Source organism: Hoplias malabaricus, chromosome 9, assembly GCF_029633855.1.
Source record: "Hoplias malabaricus isolate fHopMal1 chromosome 9, fHopMal1.hap1, whole genome shotgun sequence".
NCBI lineage: Eukaryota > Metazoa > Chordata > Actinopteri > Characiformes > Erythrinidae > Hoplias > Hoplias malabaricus.
In genome coordinates this window covers 29,823,423-29,840,508 of record NC_089808.1, presented here as the reverse complement: position 1 = coordinate 29,840,508, position 17,086 = coordinate 29,823,423, and the positions used below count along the sequence as shown (strand labels likewise).

Below are 17,086 nucleotides of genomic sequence, written 5' to 3'. Positions count from 1 at the left end.
CCACTGCAGCATATGCCTTTTTCTGTTAGAAAGCTGAACTGGTGTTTATGTGCAAGGTCAAAGTGGCAAGACCTAATCTTATCTAAACAGTGACCTGGGCAGATAACCACCACTGGCAGAAACCAAAGTGGAAAGAGCCAAGAAAGAGGACAGCGCTAAGTGGAAGCACTTAGCACAACTATCTCTGTGTGGACCGAGCCAACGCAGGGATAAAGAAAAAGAAGAGGAAAATGCAGCAAGACAGGAAGAAGAAGACAGAAGCATCACTCAACATGAAGGCCTAGTAAGGTGGCGATGATAAGCATTATCAGCGCTTAGAGTAAAGGAAGTAGGGCACTCTGTATGCTGGCCATATTTCACTTAAAACAGCAGCACCCACAGAAAGGTCAAAGGTTATCCAACGAGGTTATCCATGCTCAGGGTTCAAGCTGCTGTCTCCTAGTGGAGGGGTCAAGACAACTCTCACAAACACAGCAAAAGCAGAGAACACGCTCAGTCCCAAGTACCATGGAGAGGTAGTGTTAGAGGTTTAGTCTCGTCACTCCACAGTCTGAAATGCAGTTTTTCTGTGTCTGGCAACTACTCAATGTTAATGCGTTTAATTCTTAAAGGGTTCAAATGAGAGGCTCAATTAAAAAAAGGATGTTTTGTATGGGCAAAACGTATATCGTGACAATGTTTTCTATATCTATGTATATATTTTTACAAACCACTGAATTGGGCAGCTGTTATTTCATTGTGTCCTGAATACAGTGACAATAAAGGTATCTACTCTGATATCAATAATTATCATTATCATTAACATTTTGTAACACTGTCATGGCTTTAAAAAAAATCCTTCTAAAATCTGTAAAGTGAATGCAGAAAATGTTATATTGATAGTGCCTTCATTACGATTATTTAACATATTAAAATATTTATCAGAAAATAATCACATTAAGCAAATTACTCAACCTACAAGGAAAGATTTCATAAGACATAAAATTACATGTATCTTGCCATATTATTAACAACAGACAGACTGGAAATTTTTAACGTAATTCTCTTACTATAAAAACATTACATTTAACCGAGTCTAAACACAAGCAGGGGACTGTTAAAACATATTTATGTCCATGTTTATGTTGTTATTGTTATCCGATGCTAACCAGCTTGTTAACTCTTTGGCTACTCAAACTGAATCCACAATCACTCCACTGTGTTCAGATATGGCAGGTACAAACATTTTAATGACATTTTTTAGCGTGTAATATTGTATTGTGGCTCTGTGTAATATCAGATGTGATTTTTTAATAGTTCATTAACTTCTAAAATAGCTCTTGGATACAACTCCAGATGGATCACTATGCTGCTGACAAACACCATTTGTCCACAATTTATTCACCATAAACCAGTACACAGCACTGTATTCCCTGGCTGAGCTGACCAGTGCTTGTTTTTTTATCTACAGCTCCCTCATTCTTTCACTTCCTCAGTTACAAAATCCATTATGAAAGGAGCTGTCAAAACTGTGTCTTACAGGAATTCTGTGACACAGCTTTGTGACAAAATGCGCTACATATATATAAATCTGGTTGAGTGTTTAAAGCCAGGACGGAAGCATGTTTCTGAGCATTAGTTATGTGCTGTTTTGACAGTTCATATTTAATGCATTTAAACAAAAATGTTTACCTTTTATTAACATTTTTCTTAACATTACCAATGATGTCTATCATAATACATATTGCTATTGTTTTATCATCTGGGCAAAAAAAAAAAAAGTGAGAGAAAGCATGAAAAAGAACAAGGAAACAAAGTGCAAGACAAAACCCAAGATGGTACACGTGGCAATAGTAAAGCAGAAAACACAGACAAAATGACTACAAACAAAAGGAAGAAAACATTTTCAAGACTGAAATGTAGAGGAACGGGAACAAAAAAAATATATGTAATAAATCAAACTTGACACTTTTGACTTTGTAGTCCAATACATTCGGGATCACTTCTGAACTAAAGACAGATTAACTCCAGAAAGCGTTTGAGAGACAAAAGAAAGACAGACATGAAATAAAATAAACTACACATTCGCTAAAGTAGAATGTTGTGGTTTTCAGCAGAACAGAAACGTATATATATAGCAGAGGGCGGTCAAACTCATGAAGATTATTCACTGTGGATTGATGTTTTAGCATTGAATTAATAGAATAGAATGTGTATTTCTTAAGGATTTTCATTAAAGAATAAATAATGTCCAACTATGTCAAACTCAGAAAGAGCAGTGCTCAGTGCCCAGCTTGGAAAACTCTTCTGTTATCAGGCCTGCTCGCTCTGTTAGCGAACCACATCAGAAGAGAGTGAAAACAGCAGTCTTCCTGGGGCCACATCGTCTGAGGAGGTATAGCCTCAGCCTGGGGAAAGAGTGGCCCCAAACTCACCTTCCTGTGCTCTCTAGACAAGCAAGAGTTATCAACAGGGCACTGGTGTTATGGAACGGTCACATAGACTGCAGAGGAGCCCATATATTGGGAGAAACCGAAGCTCAAAACACATCACAGGGTCGGGATGGATGCGTTTAAGTAACAGACAGAATTGAGAATGAGCTGAAGACTGACCAAAGAATTCAGTATGAGGGCCGTAGCAAGATGAATGAAAATGCAGCCATTGCATTAAAATGATTCAAAGTGCAAAGTATGAAAACAGCACAATAACTACAGGCAAAATTTTGGTAGTGTGAGGTGAACAGTCTTGGCACCTCAGGTTCTTCTAACCATGTCGAAAGTGAAATGGTTATAGGGTCAAAAGGGAAAGGGATGCCCCTCTGTGCGGTGGCGGATTTTGTTTTGACACTTGTTTAGTGGAGTTGCAGACTGTAATTCATGGATGTTTGACAGAGGGAGTATGAATTAGCCTGGGGAAGACGTGGCCTCCCTTTCACCTTCCTGTCTATTCAGACAAGGCAAAGTTATCGCTAGGGCAACAGTGTGACAGAGCGGTCAGTGCGGAGTGGCGGTCAAGAAGTTCTAAACTGAGACAGCATGTACAACCAGCCATGGGAATGGTGGGAGAGAGGGTTCTCAAAAGTGGGTCAGCAGCACCGAACATTAGAAAACTGGACAGTACCGAGTAGCAGAGAAAACAAGTAGTAACTGACCACAGAACTGTAATATGACAGGTGTTTCTCCTCGTGTACCAACTTGGTCACAGCAGAAAATCAAGGTGTGAAGAGTGAGATCAAAAGTGTGTGCGCAATTCTAGCTTGCTAAGGCATGTTCTGGCCCAGGTTTCACGGAACTGCTATTAATTAATAAGTGTTTGACACAGGGGAATATGAATTAACTTAGGGGAAGATGTGGCCTCCCTCTCACCTTCCTGTCCATTCAGAGAAGGCAGAGTTATCGCTGGGGCAACAGTGCGCTGGAACGGTCAGAGCTGTGCAGTGGTCACAAGAGTCCCAACTGCGAGCTAAGAAGCAGAACAGTGTATACAACAGACAGAGGACTGTGCCAGCCAGGCAACACACAACAGAAATGCAAGTGCTGTAGGTCTAATGCACAATCAATTTTCAATACTCCAGGACACTCTTAGACAGACTATTTCTCTATTGTTTATTTTTTTTGTGATTTATAGTTTTTAATTTTGTATTCTATATTTTATAAATATATTTTTTGTTTCATTTTAAATTACAATGTTATTACTTCCTTTGAAATATTCCGGAAAATATATGAAAAATATATGTGTGAGAATCATAAGTACTGTTAAAATTTGAAAAGATTATATTACACAGAAAGTCGTGGAACCTTAAAAAAATAATACATTGAATTAAATCAATATATATTCCTCATTTTTTTCAAAAATCTGAATATATTAAAGGGCCTGACTGAATTTTAATTAAAGAAACTTGCTAAATCTTGGGTTAAAGGAATTCAAACTACTCTTACGAATGATGTTTACTTTTATTAAATTACACTTAATACAGCAAATTTGGTGTATGCATGTGTTTCATAGCAGTTGTTTTCAGATTAGTAAAATAACAATAAAGCAGAAATGAATAAGCTAGACATTACTTCAACCAAACAACACTCCTGCCCTTTCGGAGCACATCAGTAAAAGGTATAATCAGATCAATGCAGGCTTTATATGCGGCAGTGCAGCATCTCTGTAGACATGAATTGTGATAGCCCTTGTGTTGAGGGTCATAGAAAGGCTACTAACCAAATTCCACTTACTTACAGTCACCACTGCATGAAGATAAACAGATAAACAGATGCCAGAAAAAGAATGAGAGAGAGAGAGAAAGAGAGAAAGACAGAGTCACTCATTTAAAGCAATAAGGTCAGGCCAGTGCTTGCAGTCCCACTGGAATTCAACAAAAACCTATTTACAGTTCTAACTGGCAATGGAATTGGCATTTGTAAATGACCTACAACACATAAGGCTTTCCAGTAAGAGGGCAATGAGGGTTGAAATTAAGGTCATAAGGAGGCAAAACATGTATTAAAAAAAAAACCCTCCCCACCAGCCCTTAATCAGACAGAAAGAGCACATTTGCAGAAAGAAAGAAAGGGGAATGGAAAATATGGGAACAACAGAAGAGAGATGAAGAGGTGTCCGAGTAATGTATCTTAAGGAAGAGAAGTTAAGGATCCTAAGACACTGCACCAATGAAATTTCATGGTCAGCATTCAAGGAAGTTTCAGGAGGATAACAGGCAATCGGACTGAGTCAACAGAGGAGGAAGGGGTGAAAAGAAATTGAACCTTCACACTATAGCTCTGCCAACTCTGTAACCTACTCTACTGCCACGGCACAGGTCCCTCATGATTGGCTGAGTGGACCGGGAGCTGTAGTGTGAGACAGCAAGAGAAATAAAGAGAAAGCTAGAGTGCAAGCGAGATGATATATATATATATATATATATATATATATATATATATATATATATATATATATATATATATATATATATATATATATACACACACACACACACACACACACACACAGACAAGCAAGGCTCAGACTCTAGATCCTGCTCAACTCCCTAACTGGACAGAAGCCAAGGTTACTTGGGGGTCAACACTTATTCTCCCATGTGTGTGCTATATGTAAACACATATTATGCACAGTTTGACGGCTGTACCACACAGGACCCCCCCTCCAACCCCCCACAATGCAAGTGAGAATGCAAGCATGAGATGGAAAAACAGTCACACAGAGAGAGAGCGTAAGAGACGGAGACGGACGAAGACAGATACCACGTTAGGCTTATCGTCCATTGGCTCCAGGGAAATGTAAGCAGGGTCGGCCGGAGGCCACTGCACCGGCCCTCCCCTTCTTCACTTACTCTCTCTTTACTCCAAGACAGAAAGACAGGATGGCTGGAGAAAGTGATTACACCTGGTCTAGTTCTGGCTGTTAAGTACAGGAAGGTCAGCCAGTGTGCGCTGGGGGCAGGATAAGTTCAGCGCCCCCACATATTGTCTTTCTCCACTGCTGCCTCCTCCATTACTCCCTCCCATGCTCTACCTTCATTTTACATGGATCCCCTCCTCCTGTTCCCCCACCTATCCGCTTAGCCGCATTGATCACCTGCTCACCAAACAGTTACAGTCAATAGGGCTTCCCAGTGCTGTTATTGAGTAAATAGAGTGAGAAATATAATACGACACAGGCTTGACGCTGCTTTGTTGTGCATGTCCACTGCACGTCCAAAAAGGTTAAAAGAGGGGAGAGAATTAGAAGCCAGCAAGCCCTCTTTCAGGGCGTTGAGTTGAAGTACTAAGGCATTTTGTGGCAGTTTCAGGAACAAATCAGATGCATTCTGCTTTCATTATGTATAAAACTCAAGCATTTTGTGGGCCAAGTGCAGCGGATAGCAAAAATATTCTTCTTCTCTAGAATAATTTGGAGGATTTAATGAGAGAATCACGCTAAAACGTAGGTGGAGATATTTCATGTGCAGTTAATATATTTCAAATTTCCTCCATCTTTTAACACCAGGTGTAATTTGCACTGCAGCCTCAATAGACCTGCTGACAGACCTTTAATAACAGCAGCACACTAGCGATTACATGGAGGCACCAGCCTTAAATACTGAAACAATGTTTACCATAAGAATAACAATGTTGAGACTCTCGGGATTAGATTTGCATGTACGAGAGCACACATCAATCATGTTGCAGCTTCAATGTGTGTGTGTATTGTTTCAAAAACTCTTAGGCAAAGCAAAAAAAAAAAAATAAAAAAAAAAAGTCCTGTAGAATGTTTTGGTACGTTAATCTATTCAAATTTTGAAAATGAGAAAATCTTGATGGTTCATGTTCATTAAAGTGACCTATATCTGTCTGTAATGTGAACGAATCAGTCCCTGAAATGGCATGCATGTGCAGATTGATGCATTTATGCAACTCTGTGTAGGGCACGATGTAGGTCTTTAATATAAATTTGTATTCAGCTGCCACATGCACAGCTCCTTTAAAATTTAGTGAATTATTTTGGTGCCGAAGCTGTAGTTATCACCCACGCACTGCATGATTTGAGACAAATCCTGCATGTCACCAGTGCAGGCTAAACAGTTCACATTCATGTTGCATTCCCACAAATCCCAGGTGTCCAATTTTGGAACACATAAAATTGACTCAAATCTGATTTGAATAGATTATATTTGACATGTGCACACAGCCCTGAATAAATCAGATATACATTACTTTGTGCAAAAATCACATCCGAGTCTCCTCATTACTGAACTTTCATTTCAAAAAGCAATGTGCTACTGGGGGTCATGGAGTCTTTGCATCAAGGCTCTTCTGTTCTTCACCTGCCCTTCATCAAGTGCCATTTCATCATGTCAGTCGATACGATATAATTCCAATATCAAAAAAAGTCACAGGAAAAACTGCCAAGAATTGAAACCATTAAACAAGAACGTCTTGGCTTTGTCAATATACATATTTTTAAACTAATTTTAAAATTTATTGCAATGAACTGATGGCAGCACCCTGTAACGACCATCAGTCAGTGACAGATGCTCTAAATAATATATACTGAAATATTGAAAATGTGCTTATAAATCGTATCATTATATATTGCGATATACATTGCTATTGAATTATTGTCCAGCCCCAACTACAAGTTACCCATCACCACTGGCACAAGCTTATGGAATTATGTGCTTAAATGCTCTTATTAGGACTGTGTGAAGGACCAAAATGTCCTTAAGAAAACACTTGTTAAAGAGGAAGTTTCCAGTTCAGTGTAACTGTGAGTGACACATAACCAGAAGGAAGCAAAGCACTGTGAGAAACATGCAGAGGCCTCAAAGCAAGAAGAAACACAGTAAGGTCTACATATAGTTCTAAATTAGACCAAACCAGTCTCGGACCACTCTGCTCAAGACAAGGTACAGCAAACATGGGATAAAGGAAAGGGTTGAAAAGTGCTTCAACTGGGTAAAACCTAGGGGTGTTTTTCTCCTTTTAATAGCTGCTATGGGACAAATTCTGGGAGCATGAGCACAAGCTGAACATTCTTAAACATGAGAAACAATGTAGTGGTGCCCTCATATTTACATATATTCAGTACCTTGTATTGATTTCATATGCCCAATTTCATATCCAGGACTGATATTATGCTCTTATCTACCTGTACTGTACTTTTATCTCAGAGTGTACGTGTACAGTCTGAGGCCGTTCAATGACCTCTGGGATGTCATTATAGAGCTGTTTATACTTTGCATGAATATGTACTTCATGCTCAGATGATATCAGGATACACTTTTGCTAAGTTCCTTCTACAGTTTTCAGTAATGGCACTGTCCCCAGTTTGACCAGATGAGGACATTAACACGTTTTCATTTAAGCTAAATTTACTTTTCCCCTGCTTCAAAACAAACTGAATGAAGGCCAGACAATGTTTCTTCACCATTCAGTGAATGGGCAACAAGCAAGTGTCTCGGTCAGAAATGGCAGAATTTGCGGTTTCAGGTGCAGCCAAGAAACAACATCTAGAGGTGTTCGGGTGGTGTAGAGAGCTCTGAACGTTGAAAGGCACGCAAAGAGATGAGGATGTTGCCCTATTTCTGCAAAAAAGGCAGGTAACGTTGATTTTCTGATTATTTTTACTGTTTCAGATGCATACATTCAGGAGACCGCTAACAAGGTAGAGTCAGTGTCTTAATCATGCCATTCCAATAAGCTTCTGAATGAACACAAAAGGGAGGGAAGAGTTTATTTTGCTGTGAGAACAGTAGTCCTTCAGAAATGTCTACGCTGCCTTTAAGTAATGTTATGCAAATATATCAAATATTTTTCATTTACACTTGTGATGTATCCAAATTTGGCTTGAGTGGTGTGATCTTGTGTGGATTTACACCAGGTTTTTAATGCTGTCACTTTAATTATAAACATTACACCCGGCAATTTTCTGGTTTGTATAAATACCCTCTGTGTGCAAAATAAAATAAAAGCCTCCAGGTATATTGCCTCATGTTCTTGAGGTCACAACTTATGAAAGAAATTACTTTAATATTTCATTCCTTCGCCTACAAAGTACAGCAGTCTGCAGTCTGTCAGAGTTTGTCTAGGAGAAACAAGACTGCAAAATCTATCAGTCTGTATTGCAGAGACAGTGTCATAGAGCTGGCAGTGAGAGCCCATAATGTGAATTATGAGCTTAAATGTGTGACTATGTGTAAAAGTCCATCCAAACCGTGGGGCCAGAACATCATTCAAATATTTTATAGCAAAAGCACACCCTGAGCAAGACAAATGTGAACAAATGGCATTCACTGTGTGTGTGTGTGTGTGTGTGTACGTTTAGGCACAAGAACACAGGGGCACTGCCGATTAACCAAAATCGCTTCAACTTGACAGCTACAGGAGAGTAATGAGTCCCCACAGTGCAGAAATACAACTTCACGGCCAAAGGACACAGAGGGGAAACCACAGATATGTGGTCCCCTACACAAGTTCCTTACTTCACTATGTGCATGCGCAGACATTCTCACACGCACACAGGCGCACAGACCTGTTGGATGGACAGTCGTGTACATTCAATATAAAACAAAAAATATATATAAATAAATAAGTAATAAGTTATTTGTGTGTGTAACACTTGCATTTGTTTGAAGGAAGGTACCTAACATTGGTCTTATTTGGTGTCCTCAAACTATTTAACCAAAGGGCTAGCTCATATTTTTTGTCAGTTTTTCAGGGGGCTGGACAGATTAACATTGTAATATTACAAGGATATAAAGTCACTGTGGGTTACAAAACGGAATCTAATTCAGCTTGTATGTCTACTTTGAGATTTACGGTAGAATGTGTGTGTCAGTGTGCAGAGAAACCTGCTTCTCACTGGCAGGCAGATATATTGAAACTCTTACATGCAGTCATACACAGTGGTCAGTTTTTGTGCGGCCAGATGTGTACTTAAAGGCGGCAGATAATTCAGCTGATAAAACTTGCTGTTAGGAAGTGTTGGAAAAACGAAATTATTTAAAGATAAATGTACATTCTCCTGGTAATAATTCGATGTTGTTCACGTTGCATGCTACTGTGGTGCGATTAAACCTGCTTCATTCACTCTGCAAGCTACCACAGGGGGATTATACAGCTCTCCTTTTTGCTCTTCATGCCATTCCCTGCTCGGAATGGTAATACTCTGGAGTGGTATGACAGTAGGATAAAATATGATACCACCCAGTCCTAGCTGAGAAGCAGATGTTTTGAAATTACGGAAAGGTTTTGACAAGAATGTACTCGTTTTGTGTGTCACATTCTCCTCAACGTATAGGATGAACAGTTGGGGGGGGGACTATTCTACGCATATAAGCTTGAAATAAATCAGTAGAAACATCAGCAGACATCTTCACCAGAAGGGCACAGAAGCAAGCACACACACACACAAACACACATACAGAGATACACAGTGCCAGTGTCATCCTCATGAGGGTGAATGGGACTTTGACGCAAAGAGAGATGTCAGCCCCCTGCCTGGTAAAATCTCTGCTCCCTCACTGACTCCATACAAGCGGGGCAGCTCATCCGTCTGACCCCTGGAGACCCGTGACAGGGCCTCAAACAGTCCTTTCACTGCCACACACTGGCAGGCCATTGAGAACGAGCAGGGGGACACAGTTAAGCGTGACACTCTCACTGGGCACCGAGAGGAAGCAAGAGGGAACGATTAAACTGTGACACCTGTCACTGGCTTGTTTAGCTGTCTATGAAGAGATGGCAAGTGCAGAGGCCTGGGATTGTCCCTCTTCCTTTTTTCCACCCCATCTACTTCTCCAATCCACTTGTCCTTTCGCTGACAAATCAAGAGAGGCCAGACTGCTCCATACACTCTGGAGTCCCACGCAGTCTTCAGTTCGGCCTCTTGTGTCCTTTCACTCAAGAAACCATTCCTGAAGGCACCACGCCGGGTTGATGTATAGGAGGTGAAGGTGAAGGGAGTAATGAGTGCAGTACAGGCCAGATGGTTCCCTCCCATATCACGGCTTCCCTGTACACCTTCAGACTCCCCCTGTCTGTCTGCCCCTAGCTACTGAACCCTGTAGGTTAAGGGTTCACACAGGCTGCACTTGACCGAGTGGTGACTCTCATGCCATTAGAAACACAAACACACACTCAGGGTCCGGTCCGTTCAGCTGACATCACGGAGGGAGAATGTGCTTGAGAGCTGCTCATCTTCCCCCTCTCTCATTCCCTCTGTTTATTTTTGTCCTCCCCCCCCACCAACCCCCAAAGTCCAGACAGACTTGTGCTGCTGTAAGAGGTGAAAGAGAGGTCTTCATATGCCCCTGACTTACTAAGCACCAAAAATAACAATCTGTTGCAGTCATACAGCAACTGAACAGCCAAAGCTATGGTGTCTGATGATACAACTGGTGAAGGTCTTAGAACTAGATAAACACGATAAGCATGACAAATCCTCACTACGCAAACAAAATAAGTCCACAATTAAGACATGAAACATATTCCAAGAATGACAAACCCAATAACACAGACGTTTGAGGGAGATAGAGTAGGCCTGTAGTGATGATACACAGGTGAGAGGTGACAGTGAGGTAATGATTGTAGCAGGACAGCCACACTTCTTGCACACACAGACAAAAGCAAAAAAAAATAAAATAAAACATTTCAGTGCTTTATGATCAAAGCAAAGCAAAGCAAAGCAAAGCAAAGCAAAGCAACACCTGCTCTACAGGGAAATGCCCAGCATCAGCCTGGGAAACAGCTGACATTCCCCTATCTCTTGCACAATGTCATTTGAGATCTTCCTTACTCATAAATTTATAAGTAGGAATTCCCAAACTTCACTTTCAAAAAAACACTCCATAAGGATGCATCTATTAAGCGTTTTAATGCTCACCCAGCTGTGAACCATCATATTTCTACTGCTTTTACTTTCATTTAATAAAGTTCAGTGCGGGACACAACCTTTCATTTCTCTCTAACCAGGAATTGAGCTGGAAAAAAGTCACTCATTCATAATGAAATATGTCTGAGTAGAAAACAAGTCAGTACTTGTTTCATTTGCTGCACTCTGTGTGCACGCACACACACACGTACATGTTGCTGTAGTGCAGCTTACTGTATATCCTGACGCTCACTTCAGTGATTATTTCTCTGAGAGGTTTTCTCAGAAAAAAAAACAGCGTTTCCCACCCCATTACCATTAAACATCTAAATCACATACACAGCGAGGACATTTTACATATAAACTTAGCACAAAAATAAGAAAATTTGTGTTTGGTAGATTATTTCTTTGTTGTAACAATGCTTCTTGGCAATAAACTTTATACCATTGGAAAGCCTGTTCATTTCCCTTTTAAATGGTGCCACATTTGTAAGGAACGTGCACAAATCTGAGCCGAGTATGTAGGTTGTGCCAATGAAAAATTTGCCAAATCCTCTCTGCCATTACCAAACCGCTTATTTTGGATTTATCTGGATAGGGCAAGTTCAAGCTGGTGTTCCACAAAACCAAGTTGCGGCATTATTTGGAGTGAGCCCTAGTACCATCTCCAAATTGAAGGCCAAGTTCCATATAACGGGGGATGTCAGAGACAGGCGTCCCAATACGACGACACCCCAAGAAGATCGTTTCCTCACCCTGTCAGCACTTGGTTACCGTAGGCTGTCTTCTACAGATATACAGTCAAGGTTTGCAGGACAATATGGCCGACAGCTCTCTACCCAGACAATCCAGAACAGACTGCACGGTCTCATCGGGCTGCTAGAAGGCCTGCCATGACTGCCCTTCACCATCAGGCCAGTTTTCGCTGGTGTCAACAACACGTGCACTGGAACCTGAACGTGTGGAGGAACATTATGTTCTGCGATGAGTCCTAGTGTGGAGAAGACGCGAAGAACACTATGCTGTTTGCTGTACCGATCAAGTAACATCTTCTGGTGGAGGCAGTGTGATGGTGTGGGGCGGTTTCTCCCTCACTGGAAAAACGAGGCTTGTCATCATTGGAGGCAATTTCAATGCTGAGATAGAGATGAAATTTTGCAACCAGTGGCAATCCCCTATCTCCACAAGCCAGGGACCAAACTCTATCTTCCAAGACGAAAATGCCCACACTGAGCAGGTTTTACCTGGTTTACCAGGGACTACCTCCAGAATTTGGGAGTGGAGAAGATGGAATGACCTGCCAGCGTCCTGACTTCAACCCCATTGAACACTTGTGGTATCAGCTTGGGCGTGCTGTTCGTGGCAGAGTAACTAACATAACCATGTTGGCTGACTTGCGATAAATGCTGGTTGAAGAATGTGATGCCATCCTACAGCAGTGTGAGACCAGACTGGTGACCAGCATGAGGAGGTGGTGCCAGGCTGTTGTGGATGTGTATGGGTCTTCTACACGCTACTGAGGCTCCTGTTTATTAAATGAATAAATTGTTGAATTGCCAGTAAGTCTTGTTTCTTCAAACTTCAATCATGCAGTCCACCAAACAAGTCAATGGCGGAATAAGCTGTTTGGCATTGGCAGAGAGGATTTGAAGGGCAACTCACATGTTCAGCTCCACTGCTCATCCCACAAACGCATGTTCCTTACAAATATGGCACCATTTAAAAAGGAAATTAACAGGCTTTTTATCAGTATAATTTCATTTCCTAGAAGCATTGTTACAACAAAGAAATAATCTATCAAACTCAATTTCTCTTACATTCTGTGCTAAGTTTATAAAGAACACTGAAAAACACTTCAGTTTGGTTCTAAGGAGTGTCACTTGGAGGATTTTTAAAATAAAACATCAACTCTCAAACAATTTTTTTTTTTAAATTGCTATGAAAACTAAACTATTCTGAATAACATGTACGTTGCAGCATGTAGCCAGGGTTGCTGTGAATGTCTGTGAATTCCAGTAAATTATACCTGGATTTAGCCTCAAGTGATTTTCACCTGTTCCCAAATTTGATGAATGATCTCAGTGGAAAGCAATTTCCTAATGATGACAAACTGAAGTTAGCAATAAATCAATCATGATGTTCTTCTGGGAATTCAAAAACTAACAACCAGATCTAACATATGTACAGAACCAAAGGAATATTACATACATTAAAATAATACTTTTTATTTGTGTTTTACTTACCTACATGAGACCTACATTATATATCCCTCGTATGATGCATCTGGTAAAACTAATGTGCATAGTCAGCTCCATGCTAAAAGTTTTAAAACATCTTTACGCTTAAGAGATAAATAACTTTGGACTTTGAGATTAATATGCTTGTACTGAAAAAAAAAAAAAAGAAAAAAAATGTCTAGTAACTACAATTTCAAAGACATCTTATTTTTACCTCTATACCTAGAATTGCAATAAAATTGTAATAATAGAGTTGACTGTATTTATCTAAATGTATGTACAGGAAAACTGCTACAACTGGAGCACTGTAATAGAAACCTTTAGCAAGAATCATGACTGCATACCATCGAGGTGCAGAAGCCAATTAGTAGAATTAATGTAGCTTAGCAATACTTTTCTTGCTATTCAGAGACACTGATCCCACAGTCCTTGGACTGAGTATGTTTTGGCTGATTAAGCAATAAACTGTGATCAATACTGGCTGTCAATCTTGTTCTGGTATGTTGCCTCTCAGCAGTAAAATAGCTTCAGTGTCATAGAAGGTTGCAGAACACTTCACTCCTTGTGACTAAAGTGGGATTTTTTTTTTACTTTACTCCTCTTCTCCACAGCCCCACAATATAAAAGCAAAAAGAGCTTAGACTCTAAGTGTCCAAATGCAGTTTTAACTAAGTTTGCAATTTAGGGGCACAAGCACAGCCAATCACATGTTAAAAGCAGATTTGCCTTCTTTTGCCAGAAGAAGAAACATTCCTTGAATCACAGAAGAAATTCTTCCTTGAACAAGGGGTTCAACTTTTGCAACCACCCCCTCTAAACTTGTCCTTACCTTGCACTCTATGGGTCACTGGTATGTTTTATCCTACGTTCATGTACTCACAAATGTACATTCACTGTATATGAGTATTAGACATTTTTACAGTGCCATATTAGGCTAAATGTAATTCTGGGCATTCTTAAGGCCAAAAATGCTTTTAAACATTTAAAGGCCCTATCAAAACATAAATGGAATAACCCTGCTGTGTTGCAAACCAGAGAGTACTGTGAAATATAAACATTGCAGATTTATTTTTCAAATATTTGCACTCACACTACTAACTGTGTACAATAGGGCTGGACGATACGGCCAAAATGTATATCACGATATAATTCTAAAGTTCAGTCGACCTGATATAATGCCGATATTGATATAAACAATATAAAAGCTACTAAAAAACTGCCAAAACAAACATGAAACATCATCAAACAAACCTCTTGTCTTTGGCAACATTAATATTTAAAAAAAAAAAACTTTAAAATTGAGGGCAGTGAACTGGGCAGTGCCCTGTAATGAACATCAGTCAGTGAAAGATGATGTAAATACTGTATCCTGAAATATTAAAAACGTGTTTAAAAATTATATCATTGTTATTAAAACATTTTATTGTCCAAACCGATGTGTAAGTAATGTTTAGATGCTTCTTAACAACATAAGCATTAAATACAAAGAACACAGACTAAGAGGCACTACAGATGAAATTAAATGAATAATGCTGGAATGGTCAGGTCTTAGAGGGTCAAGTGAGTGAGTAAAAAGTTACCAGAAGTACGTGGGAATGGTGAGGTCGGGTAAATTGTTTAGAACCTCAAGTGAATCAAAACTGGTCAAGCACAAGTAGTTTCTCTGGATAATGTTCAATACAGTGGATGCACAAAGGGTAGAGGGAAGAGCACAGAGCAATTGGATGCTTTGATGATCTTAGTCTCTTAAAACCACAGATGATTTGTGAGGAAAACTCAGAGAATAAAAAGGAGAAAAGCATTTTTCCATTGGCTATTTTAAAAAGCATTCCAGGAATTCTAGGATAATGCCTGTGGACAGGCCACAGGAATGCTCAGCAGCCTCCTGACTACAAAACCTAGGGGGATGAAGAACCAGACCCCTACAAACCCCCAACCCCCTCTTATGCTACCCTGTAAAATGAACCACATGGGGTAAGAAGAAGCTGAAGTGAAGGGTGCTTAAATATAAATACATAAAAGACTTGATCATCCGGCTTCGACTGTCCACTGTGGACCAAAGTCTTTATTGGTGTTAAAATAAGAGGTCTGAATATCATACACCTGCGCTGGGGAAGGAACGGCATATTAAACAAACCGCATTGCTACTGAGGGTCATTATTGGCACCAGCGAGTTAGTTCATGTGGTTTAGCAAACCTGCCAAAATACAAAAACATAACATTCTCTTATTCTACTCCAAGGAGAGCCCCAAAAAAACAAATCCCTTCACCTCCCTCAGTATCTCTTGTAAGTCCTTGTGGGTCTCCAAAACCTTCTGCTTCCCCAAGCCCAGATAGGAATTTCAACAGGCAGAAGATCCAGGGCAGGGTTGAGGTGGGCGTTGGCCAATGGGGTGCGCACCGCCGAAGGGGGAGAGGGGGCCGGCACACCGCAGAGCCCAACAGGCCTCCCACACACCAAGGCCAGCCAAGGGTTCCCACCACCGCAAGCCTCCCCACCGCTAAATATAGCCCTGCAGCATCGAGCCGCAGCCAGCAGCACTGTTTACACTGCCCACTTCTGCTTTCTCACTCTGTCTGCTGGAAAAGACCGACTCTCTCGATAGCAGGCACAGCTGTTTATTTCTGCATCACTTCTGCAGACAAACAGAAGACCAAGAATGCATGGAAGGCCTTTGAGGGAGCCAAGAGAAGCAAGTGTTCTTTTCTTATTCTTACCTCAAACTGCTTTTGTCTATATAGCTATTTTAAAATCCTTTGTCCGTCTTGCGTATACGAGTGAAAGAATTAATGAGAACGTGACTGAATGGTGGCTTTTCTCATCTTTGTTCCACCCGTTTCCTCTGTCACCTCCTCAGCCTTCAACATGTCAATCTTTCTCCAATTGTCACACGTACCCCTCAGCGTCTCAGGGTCTTTGAAGCGGGCTCTGGATGTCCTTCTCCCTTTCATATTTTTTGTTTTTTTCCTTTTCAGATCGCCATGTAAAGTGAAGCTCCAAACTCTCACCAAACTCCTCCCAGAGCTTCCGGACCCTTCTGTTGTCTGTCTCTAGAAGGTTTGACCCACAGCCCCATCCCAGGACCCGGGAGTCTGGTACACAAACGGGCCCTTCAGGTTGATTTATCGGGCGGTATTCAGGCTCAGCCACACTGGGGGATGCCTGGGTCAACTAAGCGGTTCTGACGCCCCGATCCCCAGAACAACCACATGAAAAAGCCACCCCAGGATGGGAGGGGGATCTACTGGGGGCAAAGGGGGAATATGTTCTCAACCTCACTTGGAAATTGTTATGATAAGATTGACAAGCACCAGCGCAGACAGGCGCATATTTCATTAAGGTTGATCAAAACAATGACTTCGGATGAAAATCTTTTTTGCAGTTATTTTCAGACGTACTATTTTGCTGTGCTGTCTTAAACACAACAACGTAAAAACCACACAAGCCCCTCCATGGCAAAGTCAGGTTTCCCAAAAAAAAAAAAATCCCTAAATGGAAAACAAGT

The 17,086-nt window shown here is 40.7% G+C and overlaps 1 protein-coding gene across 2 annotated transcripts in view; it reads right to left on the bottom strand.

Moving 5' to 3' along the window:
* Positions 1–17,086, bottom strand: part of exoc6b (exocyst complex component 6B) — a 99,798-nt gene that overhangs the window by 11,398 nt on the left and 71,314 nt on the right. The gene's annotated exons all lie outside the window — the stretch shown is intronic.